This window comes from Ochlerotatus camptorhynchus, unplaced genomic scaffold, assembly GCF_037179485.1.
Source record: "Ochlerotatus camptorhynchus isolate MF236.1 unplaced genomic scaffold, CSIRO-AGI_Acam_v1.1 ptg000090l, whole genome shotgun sequence".
Taxonomy (NCBI): domain Eukaryota; kingdom Metazoa; phylum Arthropoda; class Insecta; order Diptera; family Culicidae; genus Ochlerotatus; species Ochlerotatus camptorhynchus.
Window position 1 is genome coordinate 119,718 of NW_027040580.1, and position 26,798 is coordinate 146,515.

The following is a 26,798-nucleotide window of genomic DNA, read 5'->3' on the forward strand; positions in this document are numbered from 1 at the left end:
CCTCCAGAAGCGGCTGCTTCCTCTCCTGAAGGCCCACAACGTCCCAACAATCTTCTGGCCGGATTTGGCCTCATGCCACTACTCCAAGGACGTGCTGAAGTGGTATGCGGACAATAAGGTCAATTTCGTGCCGAAAATGTTCAACCCTCCCAACACTCCGGAGCTCCGCCCCATCGAGAAGTACTGGGCGATTATGAAGCAGCACCTTCTTAAACGACCTAAGGTAGTGAAGACAGTCGAGGAACTGAAGAAAGTATGGGTTTACATGCAAAAAACGGTTGATTCACAGGTTGTGCAGAATCTTATGGCCGGGGTTAAGGCCAAGGTGCGGGCATTTGCGTATGGACTGTAAATAAAATACGAGTAAAATGGTAAAATGAAGTTTAATAGTTATTTCTCAATCCCTGAAAATTTGATGGCAATCGGATGAAAACTCGAATTTTGCGAATCAATTTTGTGTGTGGGAATTTCATCGTGGACACCCTTTAATTATGTTGTTGTTATATGTCAAAAAATTACCTTTGCATTTCAGGATTCGAACCGGCAGTCGCTGATTCACAGGCGTCAACCAAAAGGTATGATCATTAACCTGAAGCACGTCAAATTTAAGTTGAATAATAGCTACCGGAAGAGTATTATACAGGTGAAATATTCCTTTCATTTTCAAGTGCAGTAGACGCAAGGTAGACACAAGTGCGTATGGTCATTTGGATGCTATTTTAGTGCCATAATTGGATTATATTTTTGAAATGCGGTCTGAAATGGTGAACAAGCAAAACACAGGAATACAAATTTCAAAACTTTCGACGTCTTTGCAGTCCACTTCTACCTGGAGCTATTCCTAAAAACTCCTCTGCCTTGTCTCTGCTGTTGGCGCTGCTTGTGATTAGAAAGTTTGGCAGTGATTTTAGAAGAACTAAAATGTCGGAATGGCAACAAGTGACACTGACGACATTTAACAATATTGGGCAATAGATCTATATTATGCTATCAAAATTTGTGTAGCGCAATGCTGATTTGTGCAGGAGTATTAAGCTTTACTTAGAATTAGCTAACTGAGGTTGAATTAAGGTCCCCCCAAACTGGCGTGTTACCGCGGCAGCGAAATTTGCGTGGGTACCCACACCGGAGCTGCAGTTTTTTCGCAGTGTCGTAGCGATTGTGAGCAATGGATTCGTCGTCGGATGAAGAAGAGGCGCTTCTTCTAGTTTCTTTACAAGCAGAGGAAAATGCGTTGAAGTATTTTGGCAATTTCCTTCATTTATATTTGTTTACAGTTTAGTTTCATATTACAGATTTATCACCACTGGTTATCATGGAAGTTCATGGAATTTTAATGAAAGTTTGTCAATCTTTAGAACAAACTAAAAAACTTAACTTCCCCTGGAATACATATCATCAGAAAAATTTGCAGATCTTCAGGATATTTCATAGACAGAACATCAGGGATGTTCACTTCAGAGAAATTTGCAAAACTTCCAAGAAAGTTTGTTAACTTTAGATAAATTTGCTGAACTTCAGGCGTATCAAATTACAACGACTGTTCATCTTCGACCTAATTACCGGCAATGTGGACTGTCCTGAACTCCTGGAACAGATTCTATAGAACATTCCTCCTCGTAGATTTCATAACTCACCATTACTGGCAATTCCATTCCACAGAGCTAACTTTGGATTCAATATCTGATTTAATTAATGTTTGCGTTCCTTTAATGATGTTTGTAATGAGTTTGATTTTACCATGACAAAAAGTGTGTTTAGTAATAGAATAAGAGGTTTAGATTAAACAAGTTTAAGTTTTAAGTAATCCGTCTGTACGAGGTAGTCGAAGACGGTGTGCAATAAAATAAAGAACTTCATAAATGTTAATAGATCATCAGAGAAATTTGCAAAACATTAAGGAAGCTCACAGAACTTCAGGAAAGCTGAATCATCAAAGAAATTCAAGTTGAAGATTGAAAAAAATATCTTCCGAGGAATTTGCGAAAGTTCAAGGAAATTCATAGAATATGAAGGAATTTCGTAGAATTTCAGGGAAATGTGAAGAACTTCATACCTGTTGCGTGCTGAGCTGTTGAATATTTCCAGAAGAATGATCATACTGAAGTCTTTGGTATTTCCGATAATTACTGAGCATGCTGGTATCTTTTTAAAAAAAATCGAAGATTTTCTTTGAACTCTCGGACAGTCTATTGAAAACTCACTTTGAGTTCGCTCCCGATATTTCAGAAGAATTATCTCAGGAATATTTTTTTAGTTCTGCTAAATGCTGCTCCTACGGAACTCACCTTTGAATACTCCCAAAAAAATCAATAAAATTATTCTCAGAACTGAATTTATTTCTAAAATCGCTTTGAATTTTCTCCTTCCCTTGGAATTCACCTTACAGGGAGTCGAGTTTCGAACGCCTTTGGATACGGTTGCGTCTTAAGTTTCTTCTCTGTTTTGTGCGTGCATTAGCTTTCATAGTTTTCGGCTGCATTTGCCGGATTAGCGCTGGCACTCTGCCTCCCGGACGGTTATACGTGTGTGAGTGGTGGTTTTCTCGCTTTCCGAGAAGTTTTAGAATCGAGAAAGAAAACATGATTCATCATGTTTGCAAGCAACAGAAGATTTGACGCTATCTGCGTTGTTTTATTTTTTCTCCCGGTCCAGAAATTTGTGGCATCAGGAGCCATAATTTTAATTTTAGTTTATTTACGCGGTGATGATGTTGGTTCACTCGCAACTATTTTGAAAAAAAAAATTAAGTGTTTTCGAACGAAAGTGTACCAACGTGTTTCGTAGTTGGGTGTGGTGAAATTCGTGCATTCCCGGTTGATTTTGGAAATCCGTATCACAAAATGGCCCACCGATTCCTTTTTTTTGCCGTTCGACAACGACGGGTGTGCTTTCGCGAGAGTGACGTTTATTTGATCCGTTTCTTTGCACGGGTGTGTGCTTTTTTTTGTAACTAGCGTAAGTGTGCCTGCGATTAGCATTGAGTGTCGGAGATTGTAAGTAATCTGAAGGATGCCTCGCTGGATACGCCCAAGACTGGACGGGCGGTAGCTGGTGGCCGTGAACGGTTCCTGGGGAAAGCACTAGATGCGACCCTCCTCCCAGATGACCATGGCAATACAGGAAGTATTGGTATTGGAAGGTAATTGCTATTAGATATGTTGCAAACAGTGACAGATAGCGGACATGAAGAACCAGTGGAGGTGGCGGGCAAAGGTGTTTATCCTAGACAAATGGTAAGTTACAAATTCGCTGTTGTCGTTGTTGTAGGCGCCGTCGTAGTCGCTGTCGTAATCGCCGTCGTAGTCGTAGGCAGTACCGTTAGTATATTTAAAAATAATCACCAACCGCTGAAAATATGAATTATCGGGTATTTCTGTTGTTCATTACATACCAAGTAAAATTCGAAAACGTAATTTCATTTGAATAGCTTGTTCAACCAGGTCTTAAACAATCGTCACGTCGGTCATAGCTTGTTATGATTACCTGAACCATGCGTAAAGAGAAAATCGAAACATTTAACGTCGCGTGAAAATGGATCTTAATGAAGGCCTCTTTCATAGCTTTTAGTTTTCAAAGGATTTCAAAGATCGTCGGTTGCAGTGGCTTGCTTACTGAGCAGAAAAACGCGGTCCCAGATCCTTTCATATTAAAAAGGTATGGTTAGATCACTAGTTTATCGTGTATTTCGTAAAACTTTTCGTTGTCGTCGGTGCCGGGTCTGAATAGTCATAAAAACTTGAGTAACGCTATAATGTGATATGAGGGGCTCGGTGGCCTTAGCACAACCGGTTTTGCTTACTGAGCAGAACATCATGAGTCTAATCTCAAGCCCATCCACATTCAAGATTCGTCAATCGTTTTATTTGATAATATGACTACATTGTAATAATAGCAACTCGATGATTAAAAAGGAGCTCGTCTGCCTAGTGGCAAACGTTTTTGCTTACTGAGCAGAAGACCGTGGGTTCAATCCCAAGCTCCTTCGCATTATATGATTGTTACGACATCAATTCAGCTTATCGTTTACCAAAACGAACCCTGCTGCAAACACAACCCTATTACCCAATATCCCAGTGATTCCTCGTGGAAGTTCAGAGGTGTTCTCGGCTTCCATCAAAGCGAGTGTCACGTCAACACATTCCTACTCCTTCCTTTCTTGACCTGTGTTCGAAGGCGGCCGGCGCTGGTATTGCCTAGTTTGAGATCACCAGTTTTTACACATTGAGGATGATTGCTAGTCCCAAGCATCGTCTATTGGTTCTCTGTGTAATTACAGCTGGTCTGGCAATAACAGAGTAGCAACCGTGGGCGTTCAATCATGCTCATGCTCATGCTCATGCTGGAATTCAACTTACAGTTTCTAAATTCTCCTTGGCCCTTATTATCGATGTCACTTCACGGTGAAGTGACAGCTTATCACTCACGGTGAAGTGATTCCAATTTGATTTACACGAGAATCACTTTACCGTGAGTGACAAGTGGTCGCTTCACTTCGTTTTCACCGTGAAGTGTTACTCGTAATAAGGAACAAAGGCCCTTTGTAAATAAATGTAGTTCCTCTAGCATATTCCTTAGATTTAGTATAGAATATGTAAATGCACAAATCGCGGGTGGTCAACTATCTTCACAAATACCTTAGATTTCTCCCCCGGAAGCTTTTTTGAAGGGCAGTGAGTTTATGTAAGTTTACCGATCTTTGTGCAAGTTGATCGAATTCCTTGTAGAGCAAGGAATTTCGTAGAAGTTCTTGGAACTACATAGAAGCTCTGGTAGAATTTGGAGAAAATATATTCCATTTGGAAAATTTGTAGAAATTTGAATGATAGTCTGAGGTCTTGGTCAAATTTCAGGAAGCAGTAAATTAAATTTACAATTTCAGAAACCATTGAAAAAAAAATTGTTTCGAACCAATTCTATTAAGGTTTCTATTTTTGCTATTTTTTATCACCTATAAATCACTTTCGGTACAACAACACCAGGACACAAGACTAAAAACCGCGCTTCTTCGGCGGCAAAAACACTGCAGTCAGCGAATCCAAAGCGAACGCAGAAGAAACGCTGCAAAAACGCACGAACAGCGTTGACTTGCCGACAGTGATGCAAAATATCATGACACTCACGTGACACTCGTCTACGCATCAACCAACTATCGCTGACAAAACGTTTTGTCACGCAGTGAGAGGTAGAGCCAAACAAAGCAGGCAACATTGAACGAAAGCTGTTGGGCTCACTCACCAACACACTCACATATGCAAGCAAAACAGCAACTGCTTCAAAACAAGCACCGATGGGTGTCGTGATTGTCGGGAATGACCAGATCGGTGATGGATCTTAACCAAAGACGACATTCACCAGTTGCTTTTTACATCTTTCGTCAGCTTGATGGATGGTCATGGAGAGAGCTTCGACGAGCACATTGATAGGAATGTACAATGCGTTACTACCATCAGCGGTTTGACGATCGTGATTATGATAGGTCGCAACTCTGCTTTCCGAGTTGGTTTGAGCGCTTCCGTAAGCCGCCAGGCATTTTCCGCCGCGAATTATTCGCAACCGCCACGTTAAAAACGCGCCAGTTTGGGAGGACCTTTATGGGGATACAATGCGCTTTATGCACTACTATTCAACTATACTGGTTTTGATCAGCTCCGTATATCTTAAATCAACCAATAATGATCTTCTGTTCTTACTGTTCAGCTTTAATTGTTACTTGGGTTGCTGTATACCGCATTTGAATCGTACGTTATTTCCCGGACAGACTATGACTTATATCATGTAATATAGGCTGCCTTGCAATGAACACATCTAGTTTTCACTGGAAATCCAATGTATGAGTGTTCATTGCAAGACAGCCTATATTACATGATATAAGCCATAGTCTGTCCAGGGTATTAGGATAATTAGTCATTTATTAATTAGAAAAATGATATTCTTCTGACATGCTCCATAAACTGATCAGCAGGCAACATGGGTGCAGGCTTGCTTCTACTCACTTGCTATAAAACCATTAATTTCTTAATTTTGAAATCATTAGATGTTATAATCATATTTTGTACTTGTTAGATACAAAAAGAGCTTGAAAGGCAAGTGTTTGACACATGAAACCTGTCAAATTTGCTTTCATATAGTCACAATCAGCGATTTTACGACTCGCGAGCGCTCACTCTGAGTGCACGCTCACGAATCATAAGATCGCTGATTGTAACACTGTGGAGCGAAAATTTCAAATTTTGCATCAGTCTAGTAACCACCGTCCAAGATTTCCAGTGTCCTAATCGGTTTCCCAACTCGAAAGGGTACTCTGACGCACTAAATGGTAAAATTCATCGTGTAAAATTTGCCCATCATAAAATTCGCCTTCCTGCGCGCCCACCTTTGAGAGAGAGTCCACCTTCTCATTGCCTGGGATTGAACAAAGGTAATCATATATGATCTTTCGACCAACAAACTCATCTGCTCCCTTACCTTTGAAAGGAAATAAGATGAGTGCCTACTTGGTTTCATCGACCGAATAGCCTCAATCGAACTGAGACTATCCGAGAAGATGAAGTAATGGTCTGCGGGCATGTTGGAAATTATCCCCAATGCGAAGTTGATTGCTGCCAGCTCAGCAACAAATACGGAACAAGGTTTCTGAAGTTTGCGGAAGGTGCTAGAGTTTTCATTGAAGACACTGAAGCCAGTGGATCGACTGAGATCTGTAAAATATCTTTTCACGCAATTGACGTGTTGGTACTTTTCAGTAAAAATACGCGGGATAATAATAGGTCGAAGTTGATCTGGAAGCCCATGAGTTGCTTGTTTCATGGTCAGATCATCATTGAGGAACTGCGATTGGTAAAGTGAGCACAGTGTGGAGTATAACAAGGAAGACACATATCCGAGGATATGCAGTGGTGGTAGATTCTCAAAAATCGAGATTGTGTGTTCAGCCCAAGAATTTCTTAAAAATTTTCAATTATAAGTGTGTTCGTCACTCCGCATTTGATAAGTATTTTGAAAGAGAGCTCCCAGAAACAGTTCTGGAGAGGTGTTACTCCTGCCAGAACCTCGAGACTCATGTTATGCGTTGAGTGCATACATCCGAGAGCAATACGCAGGTAATGATATTGAATTCGTTCCAATTTTATTAGGTGACATTTTCTTGCCGAGAGAAAGCAGAAAGAGCCGTACTCTAGAACAGAGAGAATTGTTGTTTTATAAAGCGTTATGAGGTCTCCCGGGTGAGCACCCCACCATGTGCCGCAAATTGAACGGTGAAAGTTGATCCTCTGCTGACATTTTTGCTTCAAATACGTAATATGAGTATTCTAAGTGCACTTTGCACCCCAAGGTACTTGAAAGACAATAATGTTTCTGCCCAAACAGATTAAGCTGCATTTGGGCTGGGTTCCGCTTTCGAGTAAACACTACCAGTTCAGTTTTCTGCGGAGAGAATTTGATCCCTATTTTCCTAGCCAAAAAAGACAAGTTATCTAAGGAACTTTACTATGGACTTTGCAAGTCCACGGCATGTGGACCTATTATGGAAACCACACCGTCATCTGCAAGTTGTCTTATCATGCATTGTTCTGCCAAACAGTTGTCTTTATGTGTAGCATAAAAGTTCTAAAGAGGGCTGAGACATGAGCCTTGGGGCAGGCCCATGTAAATAATGTACACAGCAGTCAATGTTAATCTATGCACTAAACCTTACGTGACAGTAAAATTGATCTTTCCTTATGTGGTATTGATGCATGTTTAACTTTTCGCGGCTGTCGCATTCAACACGCCAACGTCTACGGAGCTTACCCAGAAAAAATTCCTAATTCGGCAGAGCTTGCTAAATTTTTTTTTTATTTATTTATTTATTTGTCGTCAATCTGTGTAGACCGTTCTATAATTGTTGTCTTAAGTGCTATTTTAACAATTTTGTCTTTGTTTATATTTTTATAATATGTCCTAAGAACAAGTTAAAACATTACTTCTAGTTGACGTTATGCGAGGAATTAAAATATTGCTTTAATTTGGTTTTTGTCATTGTAAAGTCAATGTTATCGCAGTGCTTATTATATGTATCCATCATTTGGTTTAAGGGTCCAAATTTGGCATAATTCGTACGATGACGATTTGAAGCAAATATATTTCTATTTCGTAAATGCCTAGATGGTGTATATAAATTTAAGGATGACAATAGTTCTATTGAATCAATTCGATGTGATACGATATCGTTTAAGAATGAGATCATAGCAAATTCACGACGCTCTTTTAATGTTTGGATATTTATGAGCATACACCGAGCTGTGTAAGATGGCAGAGGCAATACAGTCCAACCTAACTTGCGGAGTGCATACAATAGAAACTGCTTTTGAACGGACTCTATTCTTTCTTTGTGTGTGATTGAAAAAGGAGACCAAACTATGCTGCAATATTCTAATATCGATCTTACATAAGCAATGTACAATGTTTTTATCGTATACGGATCGTGATAGTTATAACAGAAACGTTTTATGAAACCAAGCATGTTGTTAGCTCTGTTAATAATTGTGTTATAATGATCTGTGAAAGTAAGGTTTGAGTCCAAAATAACACCTAGATCCCTGACTCTATCACACTTTTCTACAATCTGGATTCCTAAAGTGATTGTTACATCGGGTAAGATTAGTTTTCTAATGGTAATTGAGTTACATTTTTTTATATTTCATTGTAGCAGGCTTTTTTGACACCAAGTATGGAATATCTGTATGTGATGATGTCTTTGGCATCTTTTATTTCAAAAAAAAAAAAAAAGTTCAATTTCGTCAGCAAAGATTAAAACTTTCAATTTCTTAATAATGAAAGATATGTCATTGACGAAAAGAATAAATAAAAGCGGACCTAAATGGGAGCCTTGAGGAACTCCTGAAGTGACATCAACGGGTTTTGATGTCTTTCCTTTGTATTTTACTATTTGATGGCGGTTATTGAGGAGTGCGTAATGAATTCCCATTTTTTGAAGTTAAAAAAGAAGCATGGGTATGTCAATTCAATCAAAATGCTGAAATCTGTATACAACACTGCTACATGGTTTCCGTTATCCATTGCATTCAAGGAATAATTAATTAATTCGAGCAAATTCGTAGTTGTTGAACGGGCTTTAAAGAAACCATGTTGAATAGTAGTTATTCTGTTTTTAATTTGAAGAAAGAATTTTTCATTTACAATCGCCTCGAAAAGTTTCAGAATGCAAGAGATAATAGCTATACCACGACAATTACGCATGTTAGATTTTTTGCCCGATTTAAAGATAGGCACTAAAAACCAGTTTTTCCATATTTTAGGGAAGTTTCCGGATTCCAGTGGCATATTGAAAATCCGAAATAATGGAGCAGTAAGTTCAGTTGCTAAAGATTTCATAAAAACTGGCCGAACACCGTCAGGATCAGGACCTTTAGATGCATCAAAATTGTTTAAACCCTTAAAGATATCATGAACCTTGATTTGACTTACGCTGATGTCAGTTGAAGATTCTGGATAAGATTCAAAATATTCACGGTCACGGTCCTCTTCTGAAAACGTAGTATAGATTTCTTGGAAGAAATTTGCAAACAAATTGCATATATCATCCGAGTTCTCACCTACCCTATCGTCCAAATGCATCTTTGATGGAAAATTATCAGATTTTTATTTGGTTTTCACATTATTGAAGAAGTTCCTAGGACAAGATTTTATTTCAAGTTCAGTTTTTAAATTATACTCCTCAAATGCCATATTCACGGCCAAATTTAACTGATCGCAAATGTCTTAATAGTATGCCAAAGTTTCTTCACTATTATATTTTTTATAAAATTTGTGCGCTTTTTGCTTTCGATTTTTTAAACTTTTCAGTTCCCTGTTGTACCAAACCGGATGTTTTACATGACTCTGACGTCTTCTTCTTTTAGTTGGCCCTTCTTCTTCTTCTTCAAGTATTATTTCAACCAACCAATGTAGAAAACGTCAACGTCAAAAATGAAATGGTTTGTTTCATTTTCCCCAACGACTGGAAGTAAGATGCTTTCATTGTCCATATCAGAAATAAAGTCAACATTGCGTTGGTTAAAATCCCCACATATATGTACTTTTACTTCAGGGGGTAAACTAGACAAAATTTCTTCCGCTTTTCCAAAAAAACTTATCATGCGTGTCCTTATGAGCATTGTTCGGAGGAAAGTATACCGAAGCAAAGACATGTGTTTTGTCTGCTACTTGCGTTTTCACCCATACATGTTCGAATTCTTTAAATTTAGTAGCCATAATGATTTCTGAATTCAATTTGGTAGAAATCGCTATTAATACTCCACCACCCGAATTTTTTTTCCAGACCATTGAAAATTGCGATCGTCTTTATAAACGTTATAATTGTTACCAAAAACTTCTTCACTTCTCACACTATCATCCCAACTTGTTTCATTAGCCATTATGACAGAGTAAGTAGAACTTAATATATTTTTGTTAATTTCATTCATTTTACCGGCGCTTCTCATGCGGTTAACATTTTGGCAATATACCAAAATTTATGTAGTGGTCTGAAGATTAGGTGAAAAAGTTGATGGTAACGTGTCATTCATAAAACTATGTAACGTTGTTTTTAACCCTATTATTTTTCGATTTGGGTTAGCGACTGGAAGTCAATTTTTATTTGTTATATGCGACAGTTAGAAGATACTGAGAGGTTAGCACATATCATCGGCAAGAGACGTGCGTGTGAGAAAATTTGCGAAAAAATCTAAGGGCACCGGTGGGATTCGAACCCACAATTCCCATTCAGTACACGGGTGCATTGCCAATTATACAACGGTGGACCTATGGTCTACGGATGTATTTGGCTAATGACATATGAGTTTCGAATCCGTTTCCCTCCCTTAGTCTTTTTGCGCAAGCGTTCTCAATACACAACAATCGTCTATTACCGACGATATGTGCTTGTACCGCAACCACTCAGTATCGGTCGATGGTGAGGCCAGCAGCTCATTGCTCTATTCATACTGCATTGGACATCCCGTATCCAACATGTGTGATGTAGAACAGAGACGAGTTGTGTTTGTTCACATCGACCGATACTGAGTGGTTGCGGTACAAGCACATATCGTCGGTAATAGACGATTGTTGTGTATTGAGAACGCTTGCGCAAAAAGACTAAGGGAGGGAAACGGATTCGAAACTCATATGTCATTAGCCAAATACATCCGCAGACCATAGGTCCACCGTTGTATAATTGGCAATGCACCCGTGTACTGAATGGGAATTGTGGGTTCGAATCCCACCGGTGCCCTTAGATTTTTTCGCAAATTTTCTCACACGCACGTCTCTTGCCGATGATATGTGCTAACCTCTCAGTATCTTCTAACTGTCGCATATAACAAATAAAAATTGACTTCCAGTCGCTAACCCAAATCGAAAATTAATTTGATGATAAATCATCACTATGGCCCGGTGGTCGGAGGTGAGGCCAGCAGCTCACTGCCCTATTATTTTTCTATTAATGTTTACCCGTTCGTTCGTACTACCTATACAAGTAAAGATAAGCTTCATGAAAGCTTGGGATGTCCATGAATTTTCAGAGCATGCTGTCAGTCTGTATGCTATCTAAGACGCACACCTTTCGTAGATGCCACCTAGTTTTTGACACGGCAGTTAAGATACCATTTTTAAAACTTAAAACCATTGCGTCGTAGAGAATTAAATAGATTTGGCTATTGTGCTTAACACCTTGTACAACATCGTTTATTCTCTCGAATCTGCCAATAGGAAGAAATTACGCAGTAGTTTTTAGGCACAACCCAAGCTACTCCGCGTCTATCGAATCATTTGAGTGGAGTGCTTTGAAATTATCAGAAGTTGAAGACAATAGATTGAAATTTACTGCGCAACATCTAAACTCGAAGTAAGTTCGGGCGGTTTGTGAATTTTGATGATTTAAATCCATTTAAATAATTTTCCACAGTTTTGAATTTGTCGAGTGCAGGATCATATTTTGATCAAAATAGAAATTGATATTGAATATATATTGTGAAGTTGGTGAAATTTGAAATTCAGGTAAGCCTAATTAGTTACTAGTAAATTAGTGAGCAAATTATGTGAGATTTCCGCGTTAACATGCCCTCCTTGCCCAGTCAACGCGGGTGGCTTGTATCGGCTTGTATTGGCTAGTGCTAGAATTGGCAAATATCGTCGAAACTGGAGCGGGCTGTTTCAAGCAGCTAGGACATCCACCGTCTTATGCTGGCTGTTAGTTGAACGGCCATTACGCCCACCCGTTACTGCTACTGCGCATTTTCTCGTTCGGCTACGACGCACTACCACTGCTACTGCGCAATTGGTAGCCTTTGTTGGAACGACTCGTCTCGCCAAGTCGTGCGGCGTAAACTGCGTACCGCTACTATAGCTCATCACTCCACTACGCTCGGGGACGCCTGCTATACCCCTTACTTGCCCACGCGCGAGTCATCTTGGTGCGTAAGCTTTTGGTGACCAACTGATCCTGTTTGAGTTCGCGTACTAGAACGTCGCGGGACATCCGACGAGGGACCGGACGCTGAAGGAACCAGGTCAGATCTGTCCGAAAACTGCTCACATTAGTTTTATTTGATCTTGAATGGATATGCTAACATACATGAAATAGAAACGTGACGTCACAGTAGGAAACTGTAAGGTTTGCCTTAATTCAATAAATTTCGATTTCCCTTGAATTTTAATAAACAAATCGCTAGCTCGATAAATTTAAGTTTAGTATATTCGGGTTTCGTCCAATTAAATTTGAGTTCGCGTACTAGAACGTCGCGGGACATCCGACGAGGGACCGGACGCTGAAGGAACCAGGTCAGATCTGTCCGAAAACTGCTCACATTAGTTTTATTTGATCTTGAATGGATATGCTAACATACATGAAATAGAAACGTGACGTCACAGTAGGAAACTGTAAGGTTTGCCTTAATTCAATAAATTTCGATTTCCCTTGAATTTTAATAAACAAATCGCTAGCTCGATAAATTTAAGTTTAGTATATTCGGGTTTCGTCCAATTAAATTGAATAAAATAAAAACTACTTCTAGTTTAGATTAGTTACTCCACACATCTTTTGCGTCACGTTATTTGTATATGTTTATATTTGTTGGATTGGTTTGGGTTTAAATAACTATTGCATATTTCGTCTTGGTTGATTTTAAAGAATTATTTCATTTTCACGGTTTGAATTGGTGTTTTTAAATTTGAGTATCCTAATCTGATTGGTCGGCTTTAGACGTTTGGGTCAAAATAAGTAAGTTCGTTTGTGTCAACATCTGAGTGACCTGCCCTGAGAAGGGAAGTTTCTTGCCGGGTAATTAAGAACGAGTTGACGGTCCTTCTTTGAAAGGTGGCACTTAAGCCGTCAGCTTAGCGTAACACGGAGAACGTTACAACTATTATCAAAATTATTTACCCCTGATCCATGTTCCAAATTTGTTTCGTTCTGCAAAGTGTCGCGATCTTCGTTATTTTCTTCCTCTATGGAGCGTGTCAGTTTTGTAGATGATGTAAAGCTTGTAAAGCAGTCGTCAAGCCCTCGATAATGTTGGGCTCTGTCGGATCATTGTCTTCCTCCAAGGGGTGCGTCAATTTCGTACAAAACACGAATCCCTGCATACTAACGCCTCGCATGATGCAGTTTCAGCCATCCCGTTATGCAAGTGAACTGCAACTGGAAAACCGATCTTTAGCTGCCGCAAGAAGCTCTCGATCAGATGGCAGTAGGTTGTTTCTATTCTGACTGGAAACTGTTACGGTTGTTGTTGTTGTTGTTGTTGTTGTTGTTGTTGTTGTTGTTGTTGTTGTTGTTGTTGTTGTTGTTGTTGTTGTTGTTGTTGTTGTTGTTGTTGTTGTTGTTGTTGTTGTTGTTGTTGTTGTTGTTGTTGTTGTTGTTGTTGTTGTTGTTGTTGTTGTTGTTGTTGTTGTTGTTGTTGTTGTTGTTGTTGTTGTTGTTGTTGTTGTTGTTGTTGTTGTTGTTGTTGTTGTTGTTGTTGTTGTTGTTGTTGTTGTTGTTGTTGTTGTTGTTGTTGTTGTTGTTGTTGTTGTTGTTGTTGTTGTTGTTGTTGTTGTTGTTGTTGTTGTTGTTGTTGTTGTTGTTGTTGTTGTTGTTGTTGTTGTTGTTGTTGTTGTTGTTGTTGTTGTTGTTGTTGTTGTTGTTGTTGTTGTTGTTGTTGTTGTTGTTGTTGTTGTTGTTGTTGTTGTTGTTGTTGTTGTTGTTGTTGTTGTTGTTGTTGTTGTTGTTGTTGTTGTTGTTGTTGTTGTTGTTGTTGTTGTTGTTGTTGTTGTTGTTGTTGTTGTTGTTGTTGTTGTTGTTGTTGTTGTTGTTGTTGTTGTTGTTGTTGTTGTTGTTGTTGTTGTTGTTGTTGTTGTTGTTGTTGTTGTTGTTGTTGTTGTTGTTGTTGTTGTTGTTGTTGTTGTTGTTGTTGTTGTTGTTGTTGTTGTTGTTGTTGTTGTTGTTGTTGTTGTTGTTGTTGTTGTTGTTGTTGTTGTTGTTGTTGTTGTTGTTGTTGTTGTTGTTGTTGTTGTTGTTGTTGTTGTTGTTGTTGTTGTTGTTGTTGTTGTTGTTGTTGTTGTTGTTGTTGTTGTTGTTGTTGTTGTTGTTGTTGTTGTTGTTGTTGTTGTTGTTGTTGTTGTTGTTGTTGTTGTTGTTGTTGTTGTTGTTGTTGTTGTTGTTGTTGTTGTTGTTGTTGTTGTTGTTGTTGTTGTTGTTGTTGTTGTTGTTGTTGTTGTTGTTGTTGTTGTTGTTGTTGTTGTTGTTGTTGTTGTTGTTGTTGTTGTTGTTGTTGTTGTTGTTGTTGTTGTTGTTGTTGTTGTTGTTGTTGTTGTTGTTGTTGTTGTTGTTGTTGTTGTTGTTGTTGTTGTTGTTGTTGTTGTTGTTGTTGTTGTTGTTGTTGTTGTTGTTGTTGTTGTTGTTGTTGTTGTTGTTGTTGTTGTTGTTGTTGTTGTTGTTGTTGTTGTTGTTGTTGTTGTTGTTGTTGTTGTTGTTGTTGTTGTTGTTGTTGTTGTTGTTGTTGTTGTTGTTGTTGTTGTTGTTGTTGTTGTTGTTGTTGTTGTTGTTGTTGTTGTTGTTGTTGTTGTTGTTGTTGTTGTTGTTGTTGTTGTTGTTGTTGTTGTTGTTGTTGTTGTTGTTGTTGTTGTTGTTGTTGTTGTTGTTGTTGTTGTTGTTGTTGTTGTTGTTGTTGTTGTTGTTGTTGTTGTTGTTGTTGTTGTTGTTGTTGTTGTTGTTGTTGTTGTTGTTGTTGTTGTTGTTGTTGTTGTTGTTGTTGTTGTTGTTGTTACCTACCTATCGACCCATCAACTCATGAACCGGGGACCAACGGCTTTACTTCCCATCCGAAGGAAGGCGTGATCAGAGATGTTATGCCTCAGAACATCCCGGCGACGCCGACTGGGATTGAACCCAGGCCTGCAGGGGTGAGAGGTAATCACGCTTACCACTACACCACCGGCGCCGTTATTTTCAAAGATAGAAGGCAAATTTATTCAAATGGGTTAAATGTTAATCAGATTTGATAGCTATCGGCTTCGAAATCAGTTAATAAATAATTAAGTCTAATAAAAAAAGGCTTTCAGCAAAGTTGAAGCTAATACAATTTTACGTATGAAATTATAGCAAGCTAGCCCGTAAATTATTATGACAAGGAGCTCAGTCAATGGAACAAAAAGTTCACTTTTCCCATAGTAATTCACATATAAACTTAAAAGGGCAAGTGCAGTATGAATTCACATCCAATTAAGCTCAAATGTTGAGAGAATGATCAGGATCTAATTTTGAACCGATTAACCACAGTATTTTTGCAAGATTAAGAGAGCTGTCTTTTTATTGTAATGTGTGCTAGAGTCCTTGCCCGAATAAAAAATTACCATACAGAAACAATAAAACCTACTGTTACAATGTAATAAAATGTATTGTAGCAACCTTTAATTTTATAGTCAAAAGTAATAAAATACATTAGAACTTATTGTTATGTACAGTAGAATATATTCTATATGAGTCTTTTACTAAAGAAAACGGGGGTTGTTAGTTACCGCAACCATTACAATAAATTTTATTGCTTTTTTATTGTGCAAAATTTTGAAAACATAGAATTTATTGCAATCCTATTGTGGTGATATTTGATAATTTGACCAATAAAATACATTGTCAACAAAAGAATCTATTGAATTTTATTGATTGTAATTTTATGGTTATTTTTATACGGGTGGCTTCGTCCCACGATTGCGTTTTGAGACCCACTGTGCACCCAAACGCACAAAAACCACCACCAACCAGACATGTTTTTTTTTGTTTATTAATTTATTTTGATAAGTCTCAACCGAATTAAGCCGATGATTCTTGTTCACTATATAATACATCTTAAAACTATAGTCAAAAGGTACAACATTTTATCTTCCGCTATCGAATAAGCTGCCTCCACCAGAACGGGAGCCAGCTTCCAGTTTTTTTGATTGTATGGCAGTTTCGCCAACGGGGAGCAGAACGCTTCCATTGAAACAATGGACGTAAAACGTGGTCAGCACTTACACATTCATCACGTAACGGTTGCTTTCCAAAGTCGACGACGCATCGACTGAAAGTACTGCTGATGAAGAACAATGAGGAGGACCACAAAATGGTTGAACACTGAACCAGACATGTAGCAGGAAAAGCAAAACGAACATATCATCTTAGCTGAAATGGGTTCTACCCTATGTTAACATTTAATACTTGTTCATCAGTTTGAAAAATAATGTGTGCGTAAGTGTAATTTGTGGGATTCCATATAATCCCTCAACGGTGAAGCGCAAACTGCGAGAAAGGACACATGCGACGTACCTACCTACAAGGGTAATTTGCCAATTGTTGCACACTTTTCATTTGAATACTGTGCAGCATTTATGCATGACCATGACATTTATCGATCGTTTAATAAAATAAATTAAAAAACTGATATCTTAGTACAATAAACCAAAAAATTACCACAACAAAAAAAAATAGATACAGACTAGCTAAAACAGGCAAACTAAGCTGTATAACCAATTGTTTGCTGTATTGAGTTGTTCAGTCATCTGAAATGACTGAAGATTCTACTAGCTGAAAAATATAATTCTCGGATGCATTTGGTTTAAGCGTATGGTTGTGCAATAATAAGTTACAAAGTGTGCAATGATGTAATTTTAATGCAAATGAGTCGTGCAACAATTGGGTTCTGCTAGGACAAAAGAATGTTTTTACGAATATAAATTAATGATCAGTTTCTTGAGAAGTTCTTGAAGTATGGAATGAAACATTTTTAACATCGTGAAGTAGCAAAATATCAAAAAACTCGTGCCAGTTGTGCAACACATGGCAACTTACCCTATTGGTGACGAACCGTTTGATTAATGACGGCAAATTCGCTGACCTTCATTCTCGCGAGGGTCTTGTAGGTCCTCGCTGCCATTTATCAAAACTATAACAAAGAATCTTTCCAACATTACTTACATGAAACCAAGTTTTCATTTCCACGCAGGGAATAACTTGATCCCCGCAAAATCAATTAGCAGGAAAGCGAAAGAAAAGCAACCACTCGCTCACCTCAATCAACAGCTTATTCCACGAAGCCGATCCTTATCGTTATGATAAAACAGCGTGGGCTAAGTGTCACATGCTTCGAGGAAATCCGTCTTTACAAATATCTGCGAGGCTGGCTCTTTCAGTGGAACATTTTTCGCAGACACGAATAATCATCTTCCTAATCGTTGTCATCCGATCCGGGCCCAGCGAAGATGATCTGAGGCTTGCAGAGCATTTGCTATATGGACTGCGATGGCATTCGAGGAAAAACAGAAAAACGCACACATACACACAAATGGCTCTGACCTACAGAGTTGTTTTTATGCAAGCAAAGAAAATCTTTACTGGATGTGCACGATTTCCTGTCGTTCTGGTGGCTGAGTTTGTCTGTTCCGAGGAGACACTACACAAGAAGGAAATATATGCAGTACACGGCCGATGAGGTTGCCTCATAATCGCAAAAACGGAGGTTACTCATAGACTGAGTAATATTTTCCCTGTCTTTCCTCAATAATCTGCATTACTATGAGGACATTTTTAGTATACTAATAGACTGAGTTTAACCTCTATCGATTTTCCTCATACTGGAAAAGTTTATCTTGGAAAAATTTTACTCAGCCTATGGGTAACCTGTTTTTGCGATTTTTTGTGAACGAATCTGAATTTGGAGTTGGTTTAATCGACTGTGTAATACGCCATGGCTCTTCATAGTATTCCACTGTGCTTTCGTAATTCATCATAAAAACTGCCACAGCTCCGTGCAAAGATTCTTTATTTTTGTTGTAATCGCAACTTTTCTTTTGGAGAAAGAAAATAATGACAAACTGATGAAACTTCCTTTTTTTAACGCATGTTACGAAAATGGGCCCCATGCTAATATGTTTGCCTGTGTCGTACACTTATGGCACCAACTCGAATTAACTTTTAATACTAGTCCTTATTGGAGGATATGCCAAACGTTTGCTTAGGATCGTATTGATTAACACCGATATCGACTTCAAAGCAGCTTTACATTCGTGATTGGGATTTAATCCAAGGATAATAACGGTTGCCTCAGATAGCCTAGTCGGTAAAGGCACGGTATTACCAAGCCGGAGGCGGCGGGTTCGATTCCCGGTCCGGTCGAGGGAATCTTTCGGGTTGGAAATTTTCTCGACTTCCCTGGGCATAGTGTATCATAGTACTTGTCACACAATATACAAATTCATGCATTGGTACTGACATCGGAAGCTCTCAATTAATAACTGTGGAAGTGCATCTAGAACACTAAGTTGACAGCACGCAATAAGCTAATATGCGAAAAGCAATAAGCTTGAAATGCGAAGAAGAAGAAGAAAGATAATAACGGTTGAAGCATACCACCATTAGTGTATCACTTGAAAAACGTATTTCTGATCTTAAACTCAGAGGATTAAATGCCATAAAGGAGTGGTCAAATGCGCACCCTCACGGTTCGAAAAAGTAGTGTAAATTTCTGTTCAGTATGATGCACATAAATGGAGCGTCACACATCATATAAGTTTACATTATATATCATGTAAAGTTCTGAGACATTTCATGCAATGTAGTAAATATTGTATACAAACGCCCATTGTTGTTAACAACATTGTTTGCAATTTGCTCGGTTGCGTGAAATGATATACAAATTTACGAGAATGAATGTTTACGTTACTATTAAAATTCAGAAGTTTTATCAGTGATAAGGAGATTGAAGTTGTTTATAGCGAAATCAAGTAAATTCTGGATATCTCGTTGGGCATAACGCCAGTTTTACTTGAATTCTATGATTGCGAATAAAGATATTAACCTAGATATATCACATTCTTCATTTTTAATTTAAAACCATAAGCGTTTTCTTGTAGAATTTCCATTTGGAAGTGCAGGAAATTGTCCGTTTTACCCGCTCCTTCATTTTAAATTCTGCAAGATAGTGTTTATAATTTTATATTACAAAGATATCATATTCTTTCTAAGGAAGGGAAAAACGGAGTTTGTAAAAGCAGTTTCGAAGATTACTTGGTAGTAAAGGAGTTAAAAGTGATGATTTAGGAGCTGGATAGCATGTTTGAATGTTTCAGCATTTAAGAAAGGCCTTAGTTAAGAAAGTAAAAGATCCAGAATTATTCCGCCTGATTTTTCAAGGAAATTATGAGTCTTCCATTGATCTTGTTTTCTGTACTGAGTACTAATGCTACCGACGCCAGGGAGGCAGCTCCCACACCTGGACCCTATCTATCGACCCAACAGCTCATGAACTGGGGACGAATGGCTTTACTTCCTATCCGAAGGAAGGCGTGATCAGAGATGTTATGCTTCAGAAAATCCTGGCGGCGCCGACTGGGATTGAACCCAGGCCTTTTGGGGTGATAGGCAATCACGCTTACCACTACACCACCGGCACTGCTCATCTCGATTTCGTGTCGGTCAATCTCAACTCGGGGTGGGAGGCTGACATTGTCTTCCCTAGAACCTCTTCCTTTCATGTGTTTTGTCTTTGATGCGTTGATGGCAAGTCCAATCCGCCCAGCTTCAGCCTTTAGCCTGATGTACGTTTGCGCCATCGTCTCAAAGTCCCGTGCCATGATTTCGATGTCATCGGTGAAGCCAAGAAGCTGAATGGACTTCCTGAAGATCGTGCCACTCGTGTATATCCCAGCTCTTCTGATCACACCTTTTAACGCGATGTTGAATAGCAGACACGAAAATCCATCGCCTTGCCGTAACCCTCTTCGAGATTCAAAGGGACTCGAGAGTGTTCATGATACTCGAACAACGCACATCACTCGATCCATCGTCGCCTTGACCAATCGCGTCAGTTTATCCGGAAATCTGTACTCGTGCATAATCTACCATAGCTGATCTCGTTTGCCGGTCTATACATTGCCTCCCGTCCTACCTGAGCGTTCATGTCACCGATGACGATTTTGACATCCCGTTGCGAACCGCCGTCGTACACCTGCTCCAGCTGCGCATTGAACGCTTCTTTCCCGTCGTAGGGTCTCCCTTCGTGTGGGCAGTGTACGTTGATGATGCTGCAGTTGAAGAAACGGCCCTTAATCCTCAACTTGCACATCCTCGCGTTGATCGGCTGCCATCCAATCACGCGTTGGCGCATCTTATCCAGCACTACAAAGCCGGTTCCCAGCTCGTTGGTGGTGCCACGGCTCTGGTAGAAAGTAGCCGCTCGATGCCCGCTTTTCCATACCTTTTGTCCCGTCCAGCAAAGTTCCTGCAGTGCTACGACTTCGAAGTTGCCGAGTTTCCAATCGTGGTCCTTATTTCGTCGCATAGGTCTGTGCTGATTGTTCCGATCCATATTTCTTTCTTCAGTATTTGCAACTTTATGATTTTTCCAGGGCTGTTTGTTGGGCCTGACCCAATCTTCTGTCTCGCCGGGGGACCATCGTGCACAGCTCTGTTTAGAGTCCCACGCTGACACTAAGACGGTGATCAGCCGCTCCTAACATGAAGAACAGACGCCGTTTTGAGCCGCACCTCCATGGTGAACAGACGCTCGGGATTGGTGAAGCATTTCCTCTATCACCTTACTATGGTTACCGCTCCAGTGTTCGCGTCGCACCTCTTCACTTTGTTATTGCCGGACTGGCAACATTGCCCAGGCTACGTCACCCAGCTGTGTCCATGTTTCAGCTGGTAGTCTTTTGTTATCATATGAGTCGGGGAGTCGTGAAGTAAGAACTTGTGAGGACCAGAGCTAGGTATTCCGTTCCTTCCAGGTTTTCAACTCACCATTTTGTAGCCTAAATGCTGATCTTCACTCTTCACTACTATCACAGAAGTCTAAACGATCATGCAAAGCACAATACCGTATATGTACATGAATCTTTTTCGAAAAATTTCATTCGGGATAATATACGCCGGCGTATATTATCTGTACAGTTGAGCATGAGCATGAGCATGAGCATGATTGACCGCCCACGGTTGCTACTCTGTTATTGCCAGATCAGCTGTAATTACACAGAGAACCAATAGACGATGCTTGGGACTAGCAATCATCCTCAATGTGTAAAAACTGGTGATCTCAAATTAGGCAATACCAGCGCCAGCCGCGCCTGAACGCAGGTCAAGAAAGAAATGGGTAGGAATGTGTTGACGTGACACTCGCTTTGATGGAAACCGAGAAATCCTCTGCGCTTCCACGAGGAGTCACTGGGATTTTGGGTAAGAGGGTAGGGTTTGCAGCAAGGTTCGTTTTGGTAAACGATAAGCTGAATTGATGTTTAAACGATAGGGAGGGGTTACTGTATAAATAAATAAAAAGGAATGATCTCAGCCATATAACCAAGTGGAGCTGCACCAAAAGCAACCGACTAAATTCATATTATATTATAATAAAATAAAAAGTAAATAACAATGATAAGCTATTTGATACACCTTCTGGTCCTTCAGGATCTACAGGACAACTTTTTTCTAGAAATGAAAATTATAGTTATATAATGATAGTTATATAGTGATATAATGAGTTTTTAAAAATGTGAAATAAAACTAATTTACTAGTCATGCAATATATAAAATAATGTTGAATAAACAAGTATTACAAAATACAAATAAGCTCGATTTCAGTTAACCTCAATACATTCAACTGATTTCAACTTCTGATATTTTATTGGAATTGAATCAAACACTTTATTATGCACCATGGAATTTCTTAACGCAATATGGAATGCTTTTTTAAAATATTGGTAAACTTTCATAATGCATCAATAGTCAGAAAAATCGAGGTTATTTGGACAGTTAACAGTTTTTATGCAATTGTAATCATGCATTCCAATGTTTTTTTGTATTTTCCTGAACGAAGGCTGAAAATAGTGAGTCATTATAATATTAATCTAAAAATGTCGAAGAGCTGAAAATAAACTTAAAGATTTAAATCAATGCGTCCAGCCTAAACGGAGGGCTCGCGAACACAATAAGCTTCCTCATCACTCATTATCAGAATTTGATTAAATAAGTATTTACAAATATACAAATAAATATATCAATAAGTTATGTAACTTTCTATCCTGGAAAGGAAAAATTAAATGGTTAATTTCACTGTCATATAAACGTTAAACATACATTCGAGAAAATCAAATGATGTTACGTTGCTTCTTCCAGTTGTGTTTTGACCCTGTTATTAATATTTATCAATGAATATTTAATAATAATATAATAGGACCTAGGATGTATTCAAACTAACACCTTGATATAGTGTTGGAAATAAAATCATAGTGAATTATTCGTATACACCTAACCGTAAAAAGCCGACCGTGGTCATCACTCTGACAAATGAAACTATGAACGATGAACATACATAAATCTCGAATACTACCCCGAAGGGACGCATCCACTCCCGCAAACAATGCATCCCATCGTCAATCCGGCGCAACCAGCATCCCGCCCACGCATGCCAACACCACCATCAGATAGGAGAAATTTTCCCCTACCTGATGGTGGTGCCACAACGCGCGGGCGAGCCACCAACCACACCAAACCGACAATCAAACGCACTGCCCACAAAAGCAGACACGTCCCCTCGAAAATGCAATCGAGAAATGTGTAAGAACAATCTTCAACTGGAACATACTCACCAAACGTATATTATCTGTACAGTTGAAAACAGAAACATTCCACTACAGACAATCGATTTTACTCTCGTTCTGTTCGTTAAACATAATTTCGGAAGTAGTGCGCTGTAATCGCACAATGATACACTATATGTACAGCACACTACTTCCGACACTATGATCAACGAGAGTAAAATCATTTGTCGCTAGTGGGTTATTCCGGGTTTCCGGGATCTAAAAATTCTCGAATCAAGTTTTTCAGACCAGTGCAAAATGAACTCAAAACTCGCATCTGTTTTATTTTAAGACTTTAAAATAATATTAAGAGCTTTCTGAATATTAAATATATCAATAACACAATTTTTCACTCATATGGAAAAAGGGTCTATCCACAAATTAAAGAACACAAAAATTTGTTATATCCAAACCAACATTTTCAGTTTTATTAGCCACGTTTTCCCGCAATACAGCTACAAGCAGAAGCTAGCAAAATAGTTTTGGAGAGCGTTTACTCAACTTTTTCACAACCATTATTCAATTTGTCAGTCGCACTGAAAAACAGCAGCCAATAATCGCTAATATCACTTCTATGTAAATATTAATCAACTTTTAACTTTAAGCTTCAAAACAAAGCGAATATATTGCTTATTTGATGGCTTCTACACAACCAACCATTTTTGCTGAATAACACAATCATCAAAAGTGTTTTTTTTAACAACTAAACAACCTGTACTCAGCAGGGGGCGACCCCGGCGTAGTGCTAAACATCCATACCTCTCACGCCAAAGTCACGAGTTCAAATCTCACCCCCGGACAACTCACGAATGACCCAAGTGCCGGCGTAGCAAAGTTGACAGTGCCAAGGTTTCCAAATGCGGTCGTCTTGAGTTCGGGTCTATATGTGCTTATAACTAATTTCGAGTAATTTGATTCGCAGCTAAATAAAATCAATAAATGCCCCCACTAAAAAAATAATCTATATTTAACCCGGCTTCAGGATCAAGCTGTGTAGTGATTATTGGATAACCGTACATTGGATCGTTTACAATGATTATAACATGTTAAAACTCTTCAACGTGAACATGGCATAGCAATATGAAAAAGCTTGTATCGTAATAGTATCGTTTGTAACATTAAATGTTATGCTTAGCGAGAAATCGATACCCGTTGCATCCGTGGATATCAAATGATTAGCTATTATTTATTATTTTCGCGATTACTGTAATATATCAGGATTATGTCAGTCAGCTTTACTGTTGAATAGGTGCTTAGTAATTATTAACTGTATTTGTTTGAATTATCAAAATATTGTGAAAAATGAATATGATGTGCTACTGATGTAATGATGTTAATAATTATTAGACATTTAATAAGACCACCAAGAGTTCGTTGAATGGATATCAAATCAATAAAGAACCAAGTTCGGCTTAAATAGTTCTGTATTTTTCATCTTAGAAAATTTTCCAGCACATATCTCTCGTTCAAAAAGATGTTGACTAATGAGCCTATTATGAGTTTCTAGTAAACGCACAATTACGACCGATTAGTGTCAAACAATCAATTGTTCCACGATGATGCACATTCAGTGATAAGCCTAATGATTTGCCATCATTTCGACAATAAATCTCACAAGTGAACTGAAACGTAATTAATTACCAATGCTGTTACCGTTGGCACCATGCCTGATAACATCAGTCGAGGATGATGTATAGAATGACGGAACGCGTCCGGGCGAAACCTACGCTGCCAGCGGTACACTTCACCGCGTTATCAATCAAACTTGAGAGTCTCCCACTGTCAGGCCGGATTTCCACGATTCCGCTGGGATCTTCATAAGGATGAAGTATCAATTTCGCATTATCTCACGAGTGTCATGTTTCACTCTCAGGAACCGTCCCGCTAAAAGCATTCCCTCTTCCTCCCTTGCGCCGGGCGCCCACCACAAAGATTGGTCCACCCAAGTTGGACGGCCAGACCAAGTTGGAAGAAAATCAATCTTCTTAAATCTTTCACCGCTGATTGGATTCAATTAAATAGCCACTTGCCTTTCCCAGCATTTCCAGTCGCTCCACCTTGCAACCTGGGAGCTGGCTTGATATTCCACTCAGATTTCTATGAGTTGAAACTTCAAGTATCATCGAGAATAACATTTTCAACATCGTTTTTCATTTGCGTTGAGTCAAGTACCTGATTGTTACATCGAGTACTTAATACCCTTTCAAATGGAAAATCTTTCATCATTATCGTTACTCGAACAGAGTTTTTGTCTATTGAGAGGATTTTTAGCAGGCATCAGACTGAAGTTCGCAAGTCCCAAGTTGACGGAATCATTTGTAAACGCCTGACAGCTCTGCTTCCACTAGCGGATGTAGCTTGATTTTTATGAACAGTACTAGAAAGGGAGGGTTGACGCTTAGGCCGATGATATGCTAACGCGGAAAGCGAAGCGTTGCGTTAGGCGAGCAAAGGAGTTTTTATTATTGATATTATTCCTTAGATTCGATTTGACGCTTCGCTTCGCGTTCCGCGTTAGTGTGTAAACGAACTTAGCTTGAAAAATTGGCGCCAATGTAATCGATTGTTTCAATTATAACGTGTCATCACTCCACAGGCACTATGATCAGACTGACATCTAGCTTTAGCAGCTGGTACATCAACGCTAGGGAACTAGCACAAGTGTAAACAGGACACTACAAAAATCAAATATGTCAAGAATCAATACCTAGCGGTGATGGGTCATTAGGCCGAATGTCATTAGGCAGAATGGGTCACTATACGGAATGGGTTACTAGGCCGAATGGGTCATTAGGCTGAATGGCACTAGGCCGAATGTCACTAGACCAAATGCCATTAGGCAGAATGGGTCACTAGGCCGAATGTTGGAGCATATTTTGTCCAAGATGTCAAAAAATATTGCTTCTATATACAGTGTATCTCAAAATTGATCGTACAGCTATAATTAAATTTTATCAAAACGGCTCTAAAAGCACAAGTTGAAACGATACATCTTTGAATTTTCGCTAACTCAGTATGCACCTATCAATTATTGGCTTAGTATTGAGCATAATTGGTTTAGATTACAAAAAGTTTGCGCAATTTAAGGAAAACACCTTTTTCTTGAGAAACTTGATTATCTTGAAAAAAAAAATTAAGATAACTTGTAACGGTAGACATTTTCGATAGATCATATTTTTGTTACTTGTTCTAGTTTATTTACAAATATCCATTCTTAAATTAATCATAGTTCAATTTATAATATTAACTGAAATGGACTGAAGTTAAGCTAAATGAAACAAATTGTGGTTTGCAACTTGTATGCAAGTCGTTGCCTATGTATTGCTTACGTAGCTTCTCCGAAGAGTTTCACTATTCGTGTTTTTCGTTACTCGGATAGAGAAAACCGAATGGGATAGTTATGAAAGTTGTTAGCAGTATAAGGGAACAAGATAGACCGAGCTCAATTGATGAGGGAAAGAGATACTTTATTTGATCTCTCACGATCGTGACTAACAAAATCCGTTGAACTTCCATTTCCCGTATCATACCTTGTGACTTTTCTGAAGAAAATCAGTAACCACCTCTTTCACTTTGATCCTGACTGTGATAAAAGAAGGACGCAATTCTACAGTTTGTTCCGCGGTTTGACTGATTAGTAGTAAGAAAACGTGAAGTGTCCTCAGATGTAT